Genomic DNA, 16,459 nt, shown 5'->3' on the forward strand with positions numbered 1-16,459 from the left:
TAGAGTTTATTAGGGTTAGGACCTTCTTTGGCCTCAATGGGACTCTCAGCTTTGTAGACCCTTTTATTTGTGCCTATTGTTCACTGCAAAAGTGTTAAAGTTGCAGGACGATGCTGAGTGAACAGTCTGGCCTTCGAAGAGTCTGGACTCCAGCTTGGCCACTCTACTTGCTACTCAAATGAACAGGTCGTGAATGGGTGACAAGTCACTGCTGTGGCCAGGCATTGGCTGCCGAGGTTATGTGGCCCATGTCAAAACAGATGTTGATGCAGGGAGACCCGGGAGGGGCAGTGATGGAGCCGGAACACAGTGGCGGGATCAGGTAAATATGATTACCAACGCCGGTCCAGTCACGCTTGGAGGTCTGTAAAAAGCAGCCCTATTGGTGAACAGCCCCTTTAAGGTCCCTGAGGTGTCTTTCAGAATATAAAAAAAGAAGTAATGAAAGGAAGTACACCCAAATGGACAACTGGGAATGAACCCATGTCCTGGTGCTGACAGGAAGACCTTCCACCACCTTCCTGCTATAAAGTTGGACTTTTTCATTTATGGCACAAAGAGTGAGAGTATGTGTAGATACAGGAAGAGGCCACCCAAGCACAAAAATAAATGGACAAAAAATTGAGCTTTCCAAAACAGTCAGTCCTCTTTGTGTTCTCAAAAACATCCTATACGGTGCTGTCTTGTTGCTGGTGATACCCTCTACATCTTCATTAGGCGCTCGTTTGCTGTAATGTGCCAAGAAAACCATCTGCCATTCATGTCCTCTTATTATATCGATCAGGGGTGGGCTGCCTGTTGACAGGCCGTGTCCTCGCCAGCGTGATGCTGTCCGTCGGTGCCAGCCGCACTCCTTGTTTTGCTGATTGCTTTCATATGCCGCGCTATCTGTTAATAAACAATCCCAGAGTCGTTCTCTGCAGTGATTTCAGATATAGTGTTTTTGGTTCGCAATTCATCATCCCTGACAAGTAAACAAAAGGGGAATTTTCCTTTTGGCCAAATATGTGGCAGTAACACATGACAGATGACAGGTGATAATAAGAGGTCCGGGCGCAGCCATTGTGCAGCAGCTCTCTCACCCAGCACTTGGCCGGCAGACCCGCAGACATTTACGTCCTGATATACTGCTGATATTATGAACCTGTGATTGGTATTTCAGGACAGTAGTAAAGGCCGATGAATTATTTATATATACAACGCCCGCCTGCAATGGAGCCGCCAGTGTCCCTCCTAGTCACAGAGAAGATGTATCCTCACATCAGCCAGAAGGAAATGCAAATTATCTATCTATCTATCTATCTATCTATCTATCTATCTATCTATCTATCTATCTATCTATTCTCTATCTTATCTATCTATCTATCTATCTCCTATCTATCTATCTATCTATCCGTCCCATATCTATCTATCTATCTATCTATCTATCTATCTCATATCATCTATCTATCTATCTATCTGTTTGTCTATCTATCAAATTTAAATAAAAACAAGCTTTATTGGCACATCCAAGTAAAACAATTAGCATTGCCCCCCAAAAAAGAATAATAGGTATTGTGGAGGGGAGGGTTGATGTGGGAATTAAAGGGGCAGTACAGGGTATAATAGTAAATGGTGTCTCAACATAAAGTGGAGAGTAAAAGTGTAGGGGTAATATTGCAGTATCTATATATAATGAATTGCTACACTGTATACAGATCAGAGCTATATCTTATACATTGTGACACAGCAATGAGAAATGACTAATTGATCTTTATATCTATCTCCTATCTCTCTATCTATCTTGTATCTATTATTTATTAATCTATCTTTCTCCTGTCTATTTATCAATCTCATTCCCATTATCTATTTATCTGTCTCATTATCTATCTAATATCTATCTATCTATCCATTTCATATCTATCTATCTATCTGTCTATCTATCTTATATCTATCTATCTATCTATCTATCTATCTATCTATCTCTCTATCTATCTATCTCATATCTATCTATCTATCTCATATCTATCTCCTATCTATCTATCTATCTATCCATCTATATAAATATATTTCATATCTGTCTACTGATAATATCATAGTGGATTTTCCTGCTGAAAATAAAAAATCTATCATGCGATAATGTCTCTACCATGTGGGTTTTGCTGCAGGCTCAATATGGATTTCCACTAAAATCTGCCACATGGGCACCTACCTTCCAGGAGACATGAGGTGTGCAGCGCCTCGCAAATTTCTTTGTCCAGCAAGTGCTAGTGTGTCATTAACAGCTTTATACCAGAAATGATACCAGAACAGTGTCCCCAACACCAATAACGTAATAAACACGACAAGAAGATTGCGCCCCTCCCAAGCCCTGCAATACCAAACATCGCCTACGGATAAGAGTGGTGCTGTGTCTGGAAAAATAAGACCCCTTTATATAATCCTGAAAAATCCTTTAGAACAGAAGTCCTAGGGACATCGTAATCTCAGATCATTCTTCTCTAATAGTCATTTTAATGAAGTCCACCAGGTTTATAGCTCCCTGTGACCACAGAGTCCTCGTTTACCAAGGCTAACGTTCCGCCTTCTGCTGCGCCACAATGGCTCCTGTATTACTTCATGTCAGCATTATACCGTATTATCTACAAACACAGCTTCTTTGTCTGGTTTTGGCCAGTTAGTCTCAGCCAGGGCCAGAGATGGAGATTTACACTCTTCGGAAAGGCCCCTATTTACTGTGTGACTGGGAGCAACGCCACCGTTAGGTACAACTTCATTAACATGCCATTAGTTCCTGGCATTAACCTTGACAGAACCCGATGAATTTCATTGAAACTATAATTAGTTAATTTGCATCTCATTTTCTAGTAACGGTTGTTTAAAGAGAAAGCCGCGCTCAGTGCCATGTCAGCGGCAGCCATGGTGGTGGTACAGCTGGGGTGCCATGTCAGCGGCAGCCATGGTGGTGGTACAGCTGGGGTGCCATGTCAGCGGCAGCCATGGTGGTGGTACAGCCAGGGCGCCATGTCAGCGGCAGTCATAGTGGTGGTACAGCCGGGGTGCCATATTATCGGCAGTCATGGTGGTGGTACAGCCGGGGGCCCCGTGTCATCGGCAGTCATGGTGGTGGTGGTATAACCGGGGTGCCATGACAGTGGTGGTCATGGTGGTGGTACAGCCGGGGCGCCATGTCAGCGGCAGTCATGGTGGTGGTACAGCCGGGGTGCCATATCATCGGCAGTCATGGTGGTGGTACAGCCGGGGGTCCCATGTCATCGGCAGTAATGGTGGTGGTGGTACAGCCAGTGTGCCATGACAGTGGCAGTCATGGTGGTGGTACAGCCAGGGAGCCATGTCATCGGCAGTCATGGTGGTGCTACAGTCAGGGTGCCATGACAGCGGCAGTCATGGTGGTGGTACAGCCGGGGGGTCATGTCAGCGAGAGTCATGGTGGTGGTACAGCCAGGGGGTCATGTTAACAGCAGTCATGGTGGTGGTACAGCTGGGGTGCCATGTCAGTGGCAGTCATGGTGGTGGTACAGCAGGGGTGCCATGTCATCGGCAGTCATGGGGCGCCATGTCATCGGCAGTCATGGGGCGCCATGTCATCGGCAGTCATGGTGGTGGTACAGCCGGGGTGCCATATCATCGGCAGTCATGGTGGTGGTACAGCCGGGGTCCCATGTCATCGGCAGTCATGGTGGTGGTGGTATAGCCGGGGTGCCATGACAGTGGCAGTCATGGTGGTGGTACAGCCAGTGTGCCATGTCATCGGCAGTCATGGTGGTGCTACAGTCAGGGTGCCATGACAGCGGCAGTCATGTTGGTGGTACAGCCAGGGTGCCATGTCAGTGGCAGTCATTGTGGTGGTACAGCCGGGGGGTCATGTCAGCAAGAGTCATGGGGCCATGTTAACAGCAGTCATGGTGGTGGTACAGCCGGGGGGCCATGTTAACAGCATTCATGGTGGTGGTACAGCCGGGGGGCCATGTCAGCGGCAGTCATGGTGATGGTACAGCCGGGGGCCATGTCAGCGGCAGTCATGGTGGTGGTACAACTGGGGGGCCATGTCAGCGGCAGTCATGGTGGTGGTACAGCCGGGGGCCATGTCAGCGGCAGTCATGGTGGTGGTACAGCCGGGGTTCCATGTCAGTGGCAGTCATGGTGGTGGTACAGCCTGGGTGCTATGTCAGCGGCAGTCATGGTGGTGATACAGCCTGGGTGCCATGTCAGCGACAGTCATGGTGGTGGTACAGCCTGGGTGCTATGTCAGCGGCAGTCATGGTGCTGGTACAGCCGGGGGGCCATGTCAGCAGCAGTCATAGTGATGGTTCAGCCAGGGTGCCATGTCAGTGGCAGTCATGGTGGTGGTACAGCCTCTGAGGTCTGCAGAGCTGTCTGCATGCTGTGGTCTTCTGGTGTTGGGGTGCTGGCAAAGTCAGGATGCTGTTGTGTGCCATGTGTGTTCATATACAATGCTGATTGAAAGATGGTTGTGGTCATATCTGATACAATAAGGGGTGGGGCATATGCCTGACATTTTCTCCCAGAAAACAATGCTCAACATTATGCAAAGACAGTGAAACCTCTTTAAGATGACCACCTAAAATTTCAGTTTTCTATGGAGGGTGGTCTTCTCAAAAGAAGATGGCCAGGATGTATAATATTTGGTGGACCTTTAAATCTGTCACCAGAGATTTGGTCTGGATAAGGGGTGGTCTTCTCAAAGAGGTCGTCTTTTGGAGAGGTTCCGTTGTGCATATACACTGCAGATGTGATTGCATTGTCCTTACTGTACCTCCAGTTAGACATTAGTTTCCGATATCCATTTATTTTTGGTAAAAGGGCAGGCGTATCTTCTAAGAACCTAGATTCTCACAGCATCTACCTACAGTATAGAATATAGATAAGTATCTCTTTTCCAGGCAGGCAATATTGTCCTTGTTATATTGTATCCGCTGATGTATTGTGCAGGCAGATATACAGCATCTGATGAGGTTTTGTGCTGGATTAACTGAGGAAAATAGAAGCCTTAAACCCATTTCTATAATGGAGAATAATATAGAGCAGTTAATAGGGGGCAGCTTAATGCATCTCTATACAGAGACCAGTGTATGTATTAGCCTCATAGGGCATTCATTGAAACTGAAGATACGGCAGCAAGCTGTTTGCATGGCCGCCTGTTTCTGCACTCATAAGTAAATGAGATTCAGAGTTGAATAGAATATTTCCAATGCACTTTAGCATCAAGACCATTTAATAATTACCTGCAATGACTATGAGGGAGCTGGATATCACTGCCACCCTCCTGTTATTGTATCATTTAGGGCTTTTTTGACACAAAGTTTCTCATTAAAAATGTATTTTTTGGTAATGCTTTAAACACCAGGTATCTCGGCTGATTTAAAGAGTCTACGAAAGCATGCCGTGTATTGTCAGTAGTCTATTGTAAGGAATTATACCATCTTAATACCATCTGGACTGATTATTTAAAGCCTTCTCAATCAAAATCCCTACTTCCCATGCCCTCTAAGACTTGACTGCCGTAGGATTGCCGAAGCTTGTTGTGTGTGAGTCATATAAATCTTTTAGAGTTCCTTCAGCTTCAAACTCATAAAATGACAAGGTATGTGCAGTATATATAGCTAATTGGCTTCATATAACATAGCTGCTTTTTTGAACTTGGGGTCATGCTGAGAGTTCTTGCTGAGAAAGGGAGAGAAAGAGCTGGTGCAAAGAGATTTGACTGTAAGCTATTGATGAAGCTCACTTATTGTGGGAGGTAAAATTGAGCATTTAGCTTTGGCATGTGTGTGGTATATACATGTGGGTGGAACTTAGCTCTTTATTAGAGCATGGGATCCTGATGAGAAAGATGAAGACCAGAGAGCTACTGCAGACAGAGAGAGATTTTACAGTTTGCGAGTAATTCTCATTTGTTAAATGAGGTAAGAGATCCTACAGCTTTGAATACATACACAAGGCATGTACTGTATACAGTACAGACCAAAAGTTTGGACACACCTTCTCATTCAAAGAGTTTTCTTTATTTTCATGACTATGAAGGCATCAAAACTATGAATTAACACATGTGGAATTATATACATAACAAACAAGTGTGAAACAACTGAAAATATGTCATATTCTAGGTTCTTCAAAGTAGACACCTTTTGCTTTGATTACTGCTTTGCACACTCTTGGCATTCTCTTGATGAGCTTCAAGAGGTAGTCCCCTGAAATGGTCTTCCAACAGTCTGGAAGAAGTTCCCAGAGATGCTTAGCACTTGTTGGCCCTTTTGCCTTCACTCTGTGGTCCAGCTCACCCCAAACCATCTCGATTGGGTTCAGGTCCGGTGACTGTGGAGGCCAGGTCATCTGGCGCAGCACCCCATCACTCTCCTTCATGGTCAAATAGCCCTTACTTTCAAAGTTTTCCCAATTTTTCGGCTGACTGACTGACCTTCATTTCTTAAAGTAATGATGGCCACTCGTTTTTCTTTACTTAGCTGCTTTTTTCTTGCCATAATACAAATTCTAACAGTCTATTCAGCAGGACTATCAGCTGTGTATCCACCTGACTTCTCCTCAACACAACTGATGGTCCCAACCCCATTTATAAGGCAAGAAATCCCACTTATTAAACCTGACAGGGCACACCTGTGAAGTGAAAACCATTTCAGGGGACTACCTCTTGAAGCTCATCAAGAGAATGCCAAGAGTGTGCAAAGCAGTAATCAAAGCAAAAGGTGGCTACTTTGAAGAACCTAGAATATGACATATTTTCAGTTGTTTCACACTTGTTTGTTATGTATATAATTCCACATGTGTTAATTCATAGTTTTGATGCCTTCAGTGTGAATCTACAATTTTCATAGTCATGAAAATAAAGAAAACTTTTTGAATGAGAAGGTGTGTCCAAACTTTTGGTCTGTACTGTATACAGCGTATTGGCTCCATACCAGTTAGTTGTTCATTGGAACTTGAGATAATTCTGTGAGTTCCTGCTGGGAAAGGCTGAGAGAGAGCTACTGCTACTAACATAGTTAATACGGTTAGAAAAAGACATACGTCCATCAAGTTCAGCCAAGTTCTTCTTTCATTTAGGGCAGGGCCCTCCAGCTGTTGTAAAACTACAACTCCCATCATGCCCTGCTGTAGGCTGATAGCTATAGACTGTCGAGGTATGCTGGGTGTTGTAGTTTTGCAACAGCTGGAGGTCCGCACGTTGGGCATCTTTGATTTAGGGAGTTGTTTCATCTTTAGACCTAGTTGTTTCATCACCTAGACTTATCATGTCTACTGTACAAACAGATGATGGATGGCGGTAAGGTAACTGCTAGAGATGAGCAAAGTTTTGAAAAATTTGATACGGCAGCTTCTCCAAAGTTTGACAAGATATTCGATTAATTACGAATTAATTCGGCATGAATTGCTATGTTAAAACCCCATTCAGCCTATCAATCTTATCTATCTTATCTTATCAATCAATGGGACTGTTTTTAGCAGCCACTTAGACAGAAGTGCACCCGTCCAACGTCTTGATTGAAAAAGACCTGCACTGAGTGTGATGATGTTGTCACTGCACACTCCCAGTGTGATCAGGTGGTGACGTCATCGCCACCACGTCATCACGCTGGGAACGTGCAGTGACGTCATCACGCTCAGCGCAGGTCCTTGAGGCAGTCAGCTCCTCTCTCGATTGAACCTGCTGAAGACCTGCCGAAGGACCTGTTCTGAGCATGATGATGTCACCATGAGCTCCAAGAGTGATCACGTGGAGAAGATGACGCTGGGAGTGCGCGGTGACATCATCATCACACTCAGCGCAGGTCCGTCGACAGGTCTTTTTCAATCAAGAGAGGAGCAGACTATCTCTGCGCGAGCAAATAGATGAGGCAAGTATTTTTTTTCCTGTTCTTTCTAAGAAAACTCCAACCACCATTTTAGAAAAAATTATTTGTTACCACGAAGCGCAAAGAAAATTCGACTTTTTTATAATCAAATTTTTTCCTAAAATTCGGACCGAATTACGCTTAGCTTCTCTCAACACTAGCAACTGCTTATTGGAGTTTCAGATCATGTTGGAAGTTAGTGCTGGTAAAGAGAGACAGGGCTACTGTACAGAGATTTTGCTATGACATAGTGATGACAGCTTGCACTTAGTTGTTCCAGCCTCAGACACCAAGTCAAAACATGTGTTTTGTATAAAGAGCTGTTGGATGAATACAACGTAGCTACTTATTAGAGCTTGAGATCATGCTGTGAGTTCCTGCTGGGGCAGGTGAAGAGAGAGCTGCTTCATTTACTCATGGACTACTAAAGAGAACACATATTGTGAAATACTGGTAAAATAAAAGCAACGTTGACAATTTTTCTTGGGACTGAGACTTAAGCACAACAGTCATACAGGTGACAGCCATTACTTACCATATTCTCCTTGTGTACGAAAACAGAGCAGTGGAGTGGTGGAAGAGAAGCGAGAAGACCTCTGTGCACATTTATGGTACAGAAGACCATTCAAGCACTAATCTGACAAATTTAGTTAACTACCCGACAACTTGACTAGGAGGGCTCTATATAAAGAGAACACTCTTCTCCTTTCCCTGTGACTTTTCCTCTGTAGCCACGGTTTTTACAGAATATTAATGTTGTGTCCTGCAGGATACTGATATTTCTTTGTGTATTTAGCACATTAAAGTAATCCCTTTTCTACTGGGAGATTAGTGATGGATGCCATCAATAATAACTGTAAATCACAGTTGGAACATTGGTGGCTTTTAAACTCCACTTCTTAGGAGGAAAACAAATTGCCAGTATAATACCTGAGTTGTAAAGGATAATTTCGGAGTTGAGCAGAGGACACTCATTTTTATTTTCTTTCTTTTTTTCTTCTTCTTGGAATCTCTAGACGGGGAGATTCGCTAAACTCTTCATAAGAAGGATTTGTGGTTACAGAACATGCTGGGCTGGTTTCCTGAGGTACAGAAGTCATGTCTGGCTCTGCTTATCTCTAAATGAAACTCTAGGGTGGGACAGGTACCAATTAACCCTGCAAAACCAAGCTAAGCATTGTGAGGTTGTCTAGTAGCCACCATTGACATTAGATGTTAAGCCAGAACTTGTGGAACTCAATCAGTCAAGACAAATGTATACCGTCCTAAGTGTCTCACATTCAGCAGGACATCCTTGGGATTTCACCATTTTTCTAATGCATGATGGAGTTTATAGATGCCTAGTAGCTGTTGGGCTACCTGACACCTGAATTTGGGAGACATGAGCAAAATCTTAAATGGTCACTAGCTTTTCAAACAACTTTTCAAAAATCGATAGTACATGTGACCACAAGAAACGTTGTTATTCTTATATAATATAATCAGATGTTTACCTTCCCCCTTGCTAATTGCTGTTTCACTTTGAAAAATGCTTTAATTCCATCTTGAGACGGACCAGCTCTGCTGAAGTATTATATTACACATGTCAATATAAGTCTATGGAGAGGACAGCAGGGAAGAGTGAGTTTCTATCTCAGCACAAGTGCTACATTCACAAACATACAGGTCTGCACTTCTCTGTGATTTCCTTCATGATCCTGGGGCTGCTTCTCTATGAGTATGTGTCAGGGCTGTGTCATGGTCTCGGTGTTGTTTGCCGTGACACGTTAGCTGTGCATACTGGTTGCCAGGGGCAACACATCATTTATTCAGTATCTACTGTACTTATTCTGTTGCTGAGAGCAAAAGGCCAGTTGTCATCCAGCTTTGGTGTGTGCTGGAGTTATGCTCCTGTTCTGGAGATTCCATCTTTCCAGTGTGAGGGCCACCTAGTTTGACATCAATGTCTCTCCAATGTCATCCCTATGTTATGTCCTCTTCCCTTCCCTACATGTCTCTTTGTATGGTGTGTTTTTTTGGGGGGGTTTTGTTGTATGTCTTGTTGTTGTTACATGTCTGGTCTCTAGGTGTTTGTAGTTCAGCATGTTTGCTTGACATTTCCCCTGTTTGTCTGTGCCTTCGGTGAGTGGGCCCCTTCGTTCCATGGCAGGTAAGTGCTTGTTGTTGTAGGCTCTTACCTGCCTATCCCGTTTCTGTTCATTGCCTTTCCCTTCCTTGCATCTAGGCCTGTGGAGACTCCTGTTCCTCCATGCCCTGGAGGAACAGGATGTCTCAGGCCCTGACATTATCCCTAGGGATATTCAGGGATTTCAGGGTCTGAGGTTCCTGGGTATGTACCTTCTGGGACCGCTCATACGGGTAGGAATCAGGGCAAGGATTAGGGTGCTTACACTGCTTACCATGTGGTTGATATTTCCTGCTTGGTGTTGGTTGAGCTGGTGTGTTGTTCTTTTGGATCTCCTGCTCCTCATTCTTATTTAAGATAAGTGCGTTTTGTGTTGCGTTTTGTTGTTTGCTTGTGTGTTGTTTTCTAGGCCTCAGGGAGACACCGGTTCCTTGATCTGGGAAGGAACCAGTAGTCTCATTCTCTGCCACCGTTCGTAGGGCTTCCAGGATCTCCAGGGCTAAGGTTCCGGGGTATGAGTATTTCCATCTTCAGGGTCTACTCATGCTGGCAGGAGTCAGGGAGAGGTCTAGGGATTCCTAGAAGGTCACCATCCCTCTTCCTTAGCTTTGAGGCCTTGACTCTGTTCTTTTTCCTTCGGTGTGTATTTTGGTGTTATTCCCTCCCCATTACGTGTGACACCCACCTGTTTATGTGATTCCTCCAGATCCCCCTTCCCTTGATCTGCTGTGACGTCAGTATGTAGGGACGGACACGGACAGTGATCCCTAACTAGAAACCCACCCGCTTTCCCTGCATACTTGCAGTGCAAGCTCTAAGTAGCAAGTCCACAACTGGTTGACTGTTGCTTTCGAGAGACAAACAACACAAATGGACAAAAACAAGACACAAAGACAGAGTCGTACAGAAATCGATGAGGACAACAAAGTACCAAATCGAGAGACAGAGAGTAGTCAAAAAGCCAGACTGAGATCAGAACCAAACGAGAAGCTCAGTACTAATACGTTACACAGATAGTGGTCAAAAGGTCAAGCCTAGGTCAAAACACCAGTAATCCAAAATACACAAACAGGAACCAGGAACACAGCTAGTGAGTCAAAGACTATCACTGGCAAAGGTGTATGGCCAGGGGGGTTTTAAATAGAGCGCCGAATCCCTGATAGGCCATGGACTTAGAAACTCCATAGGACAGTTTACAATCTTCACAGTAGCTAGGTATTTGCGCTGTCACTCAGCCACCCATCTCCCCCAGTGCACACATGCTGCAGGGAGAAACAGAGCATTGCACTCTGTTACTAGAGCCTTGACGGTCTCATCTGGTGCAACTGTGCCGAAGCCAGAGACCGCAGATCTGGAACCCAGACAGGCAAGTTTGTGACACCGGTGCTGTACAAATGAGTGTGCATGCCTGGTATGCTCTGTCTAAAGGGGTGGGGAAAAGGTCACTTGATCAGCAGATGGTAGGTCTTGTGAGCACCAATTTCTTCTGCCCAAGTGACTGTCAGAAGGGGGAGTCACAGCCAAAGTTGAAAATAGTGCGTAATTTGTAATTTTCTTGTATAATGCAGACACAGTTTATTGCTCTATCTTTGTAGCTGACCCGACAACCCTTTTAACACAATGTCTGTTGTTGTCCTTTCTGAGACCCCTTATACGTTCCTATATATTGCTACATGAGCAATTAGCTTTTATATCCCCTGCTGATGAGTACAGACTACAATCACCTCTCCTTAGATCTTTCGCGTTTGCATTTTTTTCATTCGTCTTTTGTAGTAATGGGATTTGAGGAACGTCTACTTTTTTGCCCAAAAAGGAGTTGATACTCGGATTGAACCAAACTCCCTGTGGCTTAGAGTTATAAAATCTTAATTTCTCACAGAATTAATGAAGTGTGGGTAACGGCCGCACAAGTTATCCAGGCTTTCCTCGTAATGAACAAATTAATTCTTGTAACGACCACACCGGTGGAGGTAAAGTTATTGCGAGGTAATTAGTCTAACCTGCATTATTAAAGGTTGATCAGCTGTTAAAGCAATTGGGCCCCAGCATCTGTCCTCATGTACAGGTAAATTCTACACTTTCACTGATAACATGGACCCTGACCAAGAAGTTCTGGAAGTTCCTGAAACTTCTGTACTGGTGAACTGGAATAACCAGCAATATGTAAAGCAATCAGAAGACCAGCAAGCTTGACTGTAATAGAATCCCTAAACTCTCATTCATAATGTCTATTAGGTGGGGCGGAGGGATTTTTAGACCTCCTAGGGTTTAGGTGCACCTGTGGTATGATCCATGCTTTACTCCTTTTTTCTGCTGATACTACCCATTGCAGACTATTAGAATGTGTAGGAGTATCATCAGGGGCATAACTAGAGGGTGCTCTACTGGCATCACCAGCAAGAGTTAAAGGCTATGGAGATCTTTAGGGGCATTTTATGATTGCATTCTACTTATTTTGGGCTTGTCTTGATTAAAACATTTTCAACAGTTTTTCCTCTACAGCCTTTATTTTCACTGCATCTTCTGACTGTTACTGCTGCTTCACAGTGAATCCGTCTTGATCGATAGCCCTTATTTCTAGTTCCCCTACAGCTCATAAACACTCATTAAGCCATGTTCTTATCAGTTTGAGTGTTTTTGAGCTGTCAGGAAAGTAAAGACAAGGGCTACTGATCGATTGGGTAAGCAGAGCAGCTCTCTCGGATTCGCTAAGAAGGAAAAGCAACAGTCTGCAGATGTCGTGGAACTGAAAGCTGTAGAGAAAAAACTGTTGAACATGTTTTAATAGAGAAAGACCAACTGAAAAATAAAATAAAATAAAAATTGCCCAAAGGGGTCCATAGTCAGGGGTTATCCCACAAAGATTATTTATCACCTATCCATAAATAATGCAGAAAGAAGTTGAGAAAAATCCAGCTCCACTTTAAAGGAATGTGCGTTTATTCAGCTTGCGGTTAAAAACTCATCCATGAAATACAAAATTTAGGAGTCTTGTCTACATGTTTCGGGCTACCAGAGACATTTCCAGCCCTTCTTCATGACACGTGTCATGAAGAAGGACTGGAAATGTCTCTGGTAGCCCGAAACATGTAGACAAGACTGCTAAATTTTGTATTTCATGGATGAGTTTTTAACCGCAAGCTGAATAAACGCACATTCCTTTAAAGTGGAGCTGGATTTTTCTCAACTTCTTTCTGCATTTGCTGCCCGCACCTGACACGGGCCATCCGTGCTCACAACCTAAGGAAGGGCAGGTGAGAGCTGCTACATTTCTCTTTTCCTATCCATAAATAATGGATCTAAGAACCCCAGCAATCTAGAGAACAAGGAGTCTCTCAGTCCCCTCTCTGAATAGAGTGGCAAAGGCTTATTTTGCTGCTCTAGCCCGTTTTTTAAGTACCATGTCCAAGACAATGTGGCTTGTTAAAGCCCTCTTGACTTGGCACACTGTATTTCCAGATGTGTGTTGCAAGACGACCAGCTTTGAAGAAAAAAAAATACATAGTTTTGTGATACTCTGCTCGGAAATGTTTATGCCATAGATGTCTGTTTGTGGCCACCCAGTGGTTGTGATGTGGGTTACAGCCTATTGAAGGTTTTGCTAGCATGTTGCAATAATGTAAAACATTAACCAGCTTCACATGGTGCAGATGACCTTCACGGTAGCTCCCACCCCCATAGTTATGATACTTACATTTCCAGTCTGGGTATTTGTCATTCTGTTGGTAATTAGAGCTTCGTACTAGGGAGTCTGCCACAATACAAAAGAAATAAAACAAATACAAGACTGTTGTTCTAATTAATGTAAAGCGCCACCATAGTGAGCTGCGTGATTTGGCACCACCACCCCACTGACAGTTTGCGCTCGTCTGTTAGTATTTCTTTGACTGGCTATTTTGCTTTTAATTATCTAATTATTCCAAACAAGCATATGGGTCATAACACTGCCAATATCCGCTCACTCTGTTCTCTGTCACCAATGAGACACAATGGAGAAGGCATTTTTCAGAGCCCAGTGTTAGGCCCCCTTATTTAAATAAACAGCATCATTTTAGACCAGATTTTGATGTTAATGGATTTTTTGAAGCCAGTCCAAAAGGGCGATAACATTGAGCACACTGAGAATGTCACAGATTGCTTTGTTAAATAGGAGGAAAATGTTCTCACCCTGTTCGCATTTTACACATGGCAGCATGCTATAATAACGCAGATACTCCAGCGAGACCAATACTTTGATTCTAGTTCAGGATATTACCATTAGAAAATGTGTTATTTTAAGTCACACCCATGAGTTGCCAAGTCACACCCTTGAGGAGCTGTCTTGATTGAAAAACTATTTTCCCATTGTAGGTAACTGGTGATCTTCTCATTAGAAAACATATTCTTTTAAGCCACACCCATGAGTTGCCAAGTCACACCCTTGAGGAGCTGTCTTGGTTGAAAACCTATTTTCCCATTGTAGGTACCTAGTGATGAACTGTTATAACAATGGCAATGCAATTGCTCATTTTCCCTACAGTGATACTAAAGCATTATATGGCACCCCCTCATATCCGTGGGCTTTCTAAGATTTCAATAGACACTGGCCTCCATTAGTTTATTGCTTATTAGCATTATACACAGGAGAGATATGTTGTCAAGTGACATGTGACCTAGCAGTGAAGTGCCGCTTGGGGACAGGTCACCACTGAGGCCAGTCATTGGTTTCAGCAGTGCACGTGATCACACCAGCCAGACCAATACTTGGATTCTAGCTAAGGATCTTCCCATTAGAAAACTTGCTATTTTAAGCCACACCCATGAGTTGCTAAATCACACCCTTGAGGAACTGTCTTAATTGAAAACCTATATTCCCATTGTACCCGGTGATAAATTGTTGCCACAAGAGTAATGACAATGCATATAGCTGTTTTCTCTACAGTGATATTAAATCAATGGGCTTTCACTGGTTTCAGTAGACATCGGCTCGCACTAATTTTCTGCCTACATCTATGCAGGAAGCTTACAGGTCATGCCTAAAGGTCTGATAAAAAACAGCTTGGAAGCCACAGAGCCTCACGGAGAGAGGGAAAGTATAGATCTCTTCACAAGTTAAACTTGGGGGGACATTTAAAAAAAAATATTGACAAACCCTTTAAGCCATGCCCATGTGTAGCTAAATCATGTTCATGCTCATTTAAGCCACACCCCTTTCTTAGAGGAGTAGTCTGGGCTGAACACCTCATTTTTTTTTTTTTACAGGTATTCCATGGTCAGCTGTTTCCACCAAGCATTTTTTCCAGAGAGGGCTTCCACATACATGGGCTTCCATTGGTTGCAATACACTCTGGCTTCCAATGGTTCTCAGCCTATGCTGATTATACATAGGGTGGAACACCACTTAATAAGACTCTATTTTTCATATTCTCAAACCAGATAAAACAACTTGGATCATGGCTCAGGACCTTCAATTAGACATTCTGATATGTTAAGCCAAGCCCATGGGAATTAAAACTAGGCTGGGATGTACACAAGCCACACCCTTTTCCCATTGCATATACCCCGTGACCATGTGATATCACAAGGATAACACTACACTGGTACTAAATAAATTAACTTTGGTGGATTTTCTTTGAATTTAATGGTTACTGGCTTCTAGTCAAATTGGTTTTCAGCCTACTGGTATTATACACAGGGAAGCATGCCACAATAACATTTATGGACTGTTTAGAAAAATCTGTGTTTTTTCAGATTATATTGAACAATAAAAAAATGGAAGCAAAATAAATAAAATTAAAAATGATGAAAATTTTTATTTAATTTTCATTTCAGTTTTATTAATGGAGAACTTACCAAAACTCTTTGCCACATGTGCCCAAACCAATTGACTAGCAGCTCTTGTTAAAGTGAACCTGTTGCATTGAACACGGTGTCTGATCTGCAGGTGGCAAGTTATAGAGCAGGAGGAGCTGAGCAGATTAACATATAGTTTTGTAAAAAAAGATACAATAGAACTTGAAATGGATTCAATTAAATTCCTGGTCAATCTGAGCTTTGGAGTGCAGTGGGCGGAGCTGTCCATGGTTGAGACAGCTGTCAATCACTGGTAGGACCGCCCACTGCACTCCAAAGCTCAGAATGAGCAGGAATTTAATTAAATACATTTCAGGTTTTGCCGATTCTTTTCCTACAAAACTATATATCAGTCTGCTCAGCTCCTCCTGCTCTATACAATGCTGCATTTTTAATACCACAGGTTCCCTTTAAATTGATGCCTGGTTTCCTGAGCATATATTTTTTTTATTTTTTGGCTAATAGAAAAATGTTGACTTACGGATGAGCACAAAACCATATTTTTAAAAAAAGTTGAAAGTGATATATATTGTGTTACCGCAGAGTCCTTCATCGATGATGTCATTTATCAAGTCAGAATGACATGACCGGACTGTAGAAGAAAGACGAGAGTCACGGCCTCACGGGGACT

At 43.3% G+C, this 16,459-nt stretch overlaps 1 protein-coding gene and 1 long non-coding RNA gene across 3 annotated transcripts in view; both read left to right on the forward strand.

Moving 5' to 3' along the window:
• The window catches only part of LOC120978947, a 20,553-nt gene extending 18,949 nt beyond the window's left edge, over positions 1-1,604 (forward strand). The window contains exons 4-5 of the long non-coding RNA XR_005774214.1: positions 1,544-1,551; positions 1,594-1,604. This is a non-coding gene — a long non-coding RNA (uncharacterized LOC120978947). The remainder of the gene's footprint in view (positions 1-1,543; positions 1,552-1,593) is intronic.
• The window catches only part of NEGR1 (neuronal growth regulator 1), a 505,555-nt gene that overhangs the window by 336,735 nt on the left and 152,361 nt on the right, over positions 1-16,459 (forward strand). The window lies entirely within an intron of this gene.

This window comes from Bufo bufo, chromosome 9, assembly GCF_905171765.1.
Source record: "Bufo bufo chromosome 9, aBufBuf1.1, whole genome shotgun sequence".
Taxonomy (NCBI): Eukaryota; Metazoa; Chordata; class Amphibia; order Anura; family Bufonidae; genus Bufo; species Bufo bufo.